Genomic DNA, 7,943 nt, shown 5'->3' on the forward strand with positions numbered 1-7,943 from the left:
TACATTCAACTTTACTCAACTAGGCTTCACCTAAATAAATCTATTTACAGAATCTAAACAGTTAATATGGACCTTAAAAAATTTCAGAAACAAATTTTTTAATATAACTTGAAAAATACCTACTTGTAGGATAGTTTTTAGTACTAGTTCTTCTACTACTACTACTATTCAAGTCAATGCAAGTGATAGACTAAAAGATGAAAGGAAAATCTTCTTCACCATCTCAAAATAGAAAGAAGAAGAAAGCTATTGCTGCTTCTTCTTCTTCTCAACCAATTCAAAAAAAGGAGAAAGCTAGCTTTGTTGCTTCCTCTTCACGATCACAAAATATGAAGAAAGCTATCTTTGTTGCTTCTTCATAGCGATGGGTTTGGTTCTGGACACTAAAGAATTTGGTGGCGATGGTAGTCCAATTATTCTATCAGACATAACTGGATCTGAAGATGCCTCTGGAGATATGGATTTTAAGGTCTTTTGCTGAAGTGTTGTTTAAATTTCTATTGAACTTGTATGCTATATTTAAACTTACTTAAACTCATCGAAAAATGTTCTAATAAATATAAGTTTATAAAGCCTGTGACTGTTAGTAGGATCCAAACTTTACAAGTGGAATGTAGCCAATAATTCAACGATTACAGGTCGCAGGAAATGAAGATGGTGTAACTGCTTTTCAGATGGACATTAAGGTTAGTCAATATTCATCCTATTGTTCTATTCCAATAATTCTCTCAATATAAAAGCCTAAATTATGCAATTTTGATGTATTCTCACACTGGTCATGTGTATGTAATAACAAGAAGTAACACTTGACCATATTTTTCTAGGTGGCTGGAATTACTTTACCTATTATGAGAAAAGCACTTCTACAAGCGAAGGATGGCCGGAAGCATATCCTTGGTAATTTTACAAAGATGCATACTAAATAGTGATGAAATTTTCTCAAATTTCTTCTTGTAGTATTTCTGACTATAGTTTTTAACATCTCAGGATAAGAAGAACAAACAAACAGATGCAATGGTTTTATGCAATGGTTCTGGGGTAAGCTTTCAAGACTTTGGATGTATTCTTCATTTGTATTATAACATTCCTTTAGTACAGTTCGTTTAAGAAAATGTGTAATTGGTGCTAAAAACACTCTAACTCACTCTTTCTAATGCTCAAACTTAGCTAATAATTCTATTTAGCTCAATATTATTCAGTTTATTAGTCACATATCTCATTCTACCCTTAAAAACACTACTTAGGAGTTTACGATAGAAACATCAATTTATCTATTGATATTTTGTTTTTTCATCAAAGACACAAATGATTAGTACTACTCCTATACATTTCCATACACATAAATGTGTATACATAATACAAAACCAAGAAAAAATATATTAAAAAAAATGAACATCAATGAGTATTTTCATCAAAATAAACACAAGCAATGAAAACACCAGATAAGAATGGAAATTTTTCATTTGATGTTTTAATGAGGAATTTCATCAAAAAAATGGAGTGCCACATATTAAACAACTTATTTTACATACCTAACTATAAGATAAACTATATAAGAGCATGAAATATACATACAAAATTTAATAGAACTTTCATCAAACATATGGGGTGCAAAGAATTAAACAAAACTCATTTGCATACCTAAAGAAAATCAAGCTTCAACAATCAATTGCACAGGGTGAGCGGCTCAGACAATGATGACTTTCATCAAAACAAACAATAAAAACACCATATAAGAACATAAATTATTCATACAAAAATTAATGAAACTTTCATCAAACCAATGGAGAGAAAGAAACAAACAAACCTCAAAAGAAACAAAATCAAGACAGAAGAACGACTGTGTCCTTGAAAAAAGAAGAACAGGTCTGTACTTGGACAACAACTTCAAGCAATGGGCTCTGGCGTTGCCGTTAGAATGCTGGGTGAGTTTCGACGCTGGAAACAGAGGAATGTTGAAGATGGTGATCGGGGGGCGGGGGGCTCGGCAGAGAGAAAGCAAGGGTTGGGGATCGGGGGGGCTCGGCAGAGAGAAAGCAAGGGTTGGTGATCGGGGGGGCTCGGAATGAATACTTTGAAAACAGAATGAAGGAGAGGAAACGTGGGAAAAAATGGAGAGAACTTAACTTTTATAAAAGGGTATTATGGGAAATCTGATTAAAAAACTGGGTATAAATAAAACAAAGTTGATATATGGGTAAAAATATATAACACACTGAAAAACTGGGCACACAATCTAATTTCCTCTTAAAAAATGGCTTCGTCTCAGGCTTTGAGTAAGAAAAAGAGAGGACATGCTAGCTTTCAAGAAGCTTTGGGAGTTAAGTCGAAAAAGAAGATGTAAAAAAGGGCTTTTTAGAAAGAGCACCTAAATGAGCCTAATATATACATTAATGGGAAATCTACAAAAATGTACTAAAAGTTAAAAAAAATATGAAAAATACGGTATATTATAAGAATATGGAATTTTTAGATAAAAGCACGGAGTGGCAAAAGTGTAAATACGGAGTGACTTTTAAATCTTAAATAAAAGCAGTAAAATATAATGTTTTGTGATCAACGTTTACAAACTTGTAAATATCTGTTAAAAAATTGTAAATATCTTGTACGTGTTTGTAAATAATATTTACAAAAATTAGTTTTAAAATTGTATTATTTTGTACATAAAACTTACGAATAAAATCGTAACTAATTTTTTATTTTTGTAACAATAGTTTACAAATCTAGTTTCATAACTAGGAAATATATTTTTGTAACTAACATTTACAAAAATAATTTATAGTTAAGAAATCGTAACCAAAATTTACATAGAAATATTATAATTTTCTATATGTTATAATATTGTACCAAAAAATTACAGTAAACATCAAATTTATATTATACAACTTAAAAATATAAATTTAATTTATTCATTATTTATAAACACACTTTATTATATATATATATATTTATATAAAAATACAGTTAGAGAGTAGTGAATTACAATAATTTTATATATAAGTTTTACATTTTTGTAACAATAGTTTGCAAAACTAATTTCACAATCAAGAAGTTTATTTTTGTAACTAATATTTACATAAATATTTATAAATTTATTTAACATGATTGTTACAAAAATTTACAAAATTATTTTTTTAACTTTAAAATATATTTTTACAACAAAGCTTAAACTTTGACTAGATTAAGATTTTAGTTTAACATTGAGTGTTGAGATTTGACTAGCTATGATTTTCAAAACAATATAATATTTTTTATCACTATCTATCCTACTACTATTAATATATGTTACAAAAATTTATGAATATATATAATAAAATTGAAAGATCATTTATATCAATTTAAATAAAAATAGGACTGTAAATAAATTAAATATAAAAAGTAATATTAATGGAGAGAAAAAAAAAGTGAAAAATGACATATTTAATTAGAAATTTTATGTACGATACTAAGACAATAAAATAAAAAAGTAGAAGATAGTTGATATTAGAGAAAACCCCAACCTCTCCTGGGCTGAGGGAAGATAGTTCCTCCGACCCAAGGTCAATGGATTAGTTAGACTAATGGATGTGTGTCAGCTGATTTTTTGGTTGTTGGCAAATGAGGGTATACCATGACCTCAGTCTTGTTATGATGGTATTTTAGTCTAGGGAAGGTATAGTAATCACCGTATTTTAGTAATTAGTTTACATTACCGTATAAATCAATTTTTTTTTCAATTACCGTGGAGAATGCAATTTTCCCTACATTAATTAGGTTGAGCGGTATTTTGGGAAATTTACAATAATATACCACTATAACAAAATAACTACAAGTTTGTTATAAGAAAAATAATATACCCAAATGGACTATAATATTATTAAATATAACAAATTTTATATTCATGACAAATATCTCCCATAACTAATTCATATCCTCATTCATTATTAATAACATATTCCAAAACATTTAACACTCATTAAAACAATTATTAAATATAATAAAATATTCCTTATTAATCGTTTTAAAGTGGAAATACGTTATCACATTATAAAATATATCATGTAATTATATATTATAGTATGATATTATGTAGTTTTTGATTGCATACTATACACAATAACAAGTTATTTAAGAGATTCCAATTAGTTCCGAATTGCATATGACACCAATGGATATCATACAAATATTGTATGCCAACTCATAACAAATTATTTTGGATACCAATTAGTACCGAATGGCATAAGATACCAATAAATATCATATTGTATACTAGCTGATCATAATAAGTTATTTTGGATACCAACTAGTATATATACCAAAGTGCATAACAATTAATACACAATTACATATGATACCAATAAGTATCAGATTGCATATTAGCTCATAACAAGTTATTTTGGATACCAATTAGTACCAAATTACATATGATATCAACAAATATCTGATTGTATATACTAGCTTGTATATGATATCTCCAATAAGTAGTTAAATATGGTAGTATATATTATTCGATAAGATACTAAATAGTAAATGTTTTATAAGATATACAAACAAACAAATTCTATAGGATACTAAATAGTATTGTTTTATTAATTATGTAGTAGTATACTACAACACAAAGTAATGGAGAAATAGAATAATAATGATTATAAAGTAACTATTATTTTGATACTATTTAGTGGTTTATGTGATTTTTTTAGGAGCTAAACTAATAAATGATAACAAAATAAAATATAGAATACCAAATAGTATCCAAATAAATCAATTCTTAATATTGAAGTAAACATGGAACATTGTTCATTCAAAATAAAAATTTACTACTTATAAATTGTTTAAAAAAACATAGAACTCAAAAATTAGGGATTGAAAACTCAGTCGTAAAAAGCAAAGAAAATAAGGAAAAAATTGACTTAGTCATAATTAGCAAAGCAATTAATTAAGGAAATGTAGTAAATTAATATTTCTAATTGGGTATATTATACACATAATTATTGAATTAATAAATTAGTTTATATTAAAAAAGTAGTGGGTATACTAAATAAGTAAATAAAACTTGAATATTTATTATTTAAGTTAATAAATATTATAATATGGGTATATTAAAATATCAATAAAAAATTAGTAATTATTTATAATATAAAGTGTGTGAATGTAAATCTTCCTATTTTATTTCATTTTTAACTTTGTTGCCTTTTTTTTATACGGCTTACATCATTTTTAGCTTTTTTTTTTTAACACCACTATTCCCTACCATATACACTTTATAGTTATTTTGTACAAATTTCAATACTTTTTCATCATTTTTTCAATACAGTTTTTTTCACAATCTTCCACACTAGCAGCTTATTTTACATTTTCCCGTTTTTATTTTATTTTATTTTTAGTTCATATTTTTAATTTCTTTTTTCTTACACAATCAATCCACTTATATACCTATGCACTTTAATATCACTGAAAATAATGGCTAAATGTGTAGAAACTAAAAATGAAATAAATGGAGCGATAGTAGAGTGCATAGGGAAATGAGTGACAAGATGTAGTTTTACAAGCTTAGTACTTGTGGTGAATTCCTTTCTGACTCAGGAGTTTTTCTAGATTTTTAATGGTTATGTTGATTGTTTATAAGTTATTTTCTACCTCCTTTAATATTTTGTGTTTGTTTTGTTGTTGCTGTGTAGTTGATTTAATGTTGTTGTTTTATTGCTAGAATGTTGTTTTGATTTTATTTATCTATTATTTGTGGTAGCAATGTAAACACAACACAACAGCATCACAATATTAATGTTTTGATAAATAAAAATTTCAAAATAACCTCCCTGTCCTCATTATATTTCCCAGTATTTCAAGTCAGTGTTTTCCATAAATATTACAAAACAATTAGATAGCAACCAAAGTATCTACAAATAAAACTGATAGATCAAAAGGTATCTAAAAGGTTTTGATAATTCAATTTTTTGAAATTGAAAGTTTGGGTCTCGTTGTTTGCCTGTTTAATTTGTAGTATATTTTATGAAATTATTTTCCAGTTTTCACCCAGATCTTGTTGTGGGTTGAATTATTGTTGCTTTTCGAAGCTTCGTCACCAGCGTTCATAGAGTTTTTTTTTTATTGATCTTCGTTGGCTGTCATGGGCGATTAGCGTAGGAGAAGTCCTTCACGTGCGAGACCCTATTTAAGAGTAGGTAGTATTTTTGTAAAAAAATATTTGGTACCGTATAAAAGTTTAAAAAATTCGTGTACCCATATAAATGTTATTATTGGACAATTTATGTGTATATAAGAAAAAACCCCATTAAAAAAGGATCAAAAGAGTTTCTTGGGCCTCTTAAGATTACTCTTGAGTGTGTGGCAGAGGCGGTACAAAATTCTTTGGCTCCATCTCTTTTACCAGAATCGGTTGGGAATGGTGCTCTGGTTACAGATGATACAATGGTTCCTGGAACGGAGCAAGACCACTGAGCATTATAAATTGCCTAGTTTTGAACGTCCAAGGACTCGAAAATGATTGGACGTTCCAAATTCTTCATTCCCATGTTCAGGAACACGCCCCCGATATCATTTTTCTATCGGAAACTCTTTCTAACCAGTCGGCATTGGAGATTATCCGAGTAAGGCTGGATTTTGTGGGTAAGTTGATGGTTGACAAAGTAGGGAGAAGCGGTGGTTTGTGTTTGTTCTAGACCGAAAATGTCGACGTTGAGTTGATTGGTTATACAAGGAGTCATATATATGTTATGGTTACCTCACATAACACTATTCGATGGAGATTTACTGGCTTGTATGGGCAGCCATATAGTAGCTTATGATACATGTTTTGGGACCTTATGAAGTATCTGGCTCATGATTATAAAGGACCTTGGTTATGTGGGGGAGATTTGAACGGATTGTTGTTCAATCACGAAAAGAGTGGCGGACCATTACAACCCCAATTTCTCATGAATAACTTTCGCCAAGCTTTGGACAACATTGGTATCTTTAATATGAGGTATAAAGGGGCTCAATTTACTTGGTGTAATTGACACAATGTTGGATCCTTCTCACAAGAATGTCTTGATCAAATGTTATGCAACAAGGATTGGATAGACTTATTTCCTACGTCTTATGATTCTCATCTCAAACTTTGGGGCTCAGATCATAGAGCACTCCTCACTCAGATTACGTTGAATGGAGATCAAAGGGTGTATCCTCGTATCAAGCATAGATTCTTTTTTGAAATGGCTTGATCAGATGAAGATGATTGTGTGGAAATAGTAAAAAAAAATGGCATCCTACTAAATGCGCCTCTCTTGAGAACATTAAAGGAAAAGAAGATGATGTTGCTAGCATATTAGAACCATAGCATCTATAAACGAACCAGAGTAGCCATTAATGAGAAAAAGAAAACTTTGGGTGCTTTGGACTGATCACTCAATGCTCATTCGTGGGAAAAGTACAAAAAGACAGAGAAGGAATTAGATTTTCTTATGTATAAAGATGAGTAGTAGTGGGCATCCCGAGCAAAAGACTCTTGGTTGTGCCTGGGAGACAAGAATTCTGGCTTCTTTCACTGTAGTGCAACTTAGAGAAGAAGGAAAAGTACCATAAATTGTATCTTTGATGAAAATGATGTATGGGTGGAGGACCCGAAGGGCATTGCTTGTGTGTTTCAACGATACTATGTGAATATTTTCACTTCAGTCCAACCGTGTTAAGAGACCTTAGATCTTGTTCTTCATGAGTTCCAACTAGGGTAACGCAAGCCATGAATAGCACTTTGTTATGTGACTTTTCAAATGAAGAGGTGAAGATTGCGTTGTTTCAAATAAACCCCAGGAACAGCCCGAGGAAGGATGGCACGGGGGCAGGTTTCTATTAGAAGTTTTGGGAGGTGGTAGAAGCAGATGTGTGTAAAACTTGCCTTCAATTTTTTAATGGAAGTGGCTCTGTGGGGTGCATGAATGATACCATCATTACGTTAATTCCCA

The 7,943-nt window shown here is 30.0% G+C and overlaps 1 long non-coding RNA gene across 1 annotated transcript; it reads left to right on the top strand.

The window, feature by feature from the left end:
* Nucleotides 1-357: 357 nt before the first annotated feature.
* On the top strand, nucleotides 358-897 carry LOC133789821 (uncharacterized). Its single transcript, XR_009873725.1, has 3 exons — nucleotides 358-469; nucleotides 639-686; nucleotides 825-897. It is a non-coding gene; the product is annotated as an uncharacterized LOC133789821 (long non-coding RNA).
* Nucleotides 898-7,943: the final 7,046 nt, after the last annotated feature.

This window comes from Humulus lupulus, chromosome 7 (genome assembly GCF_963169125.1).
Source record: "Humulus lupulus chromosome 7, drHumLupu1.1, whole genome shotgun sequence".
NCBI lineage: Eukaryota > Viridiplantae > Streptophyta > Magnoliopsida > Rosales > Cannabaceae > Humulus > Humulus lupulus.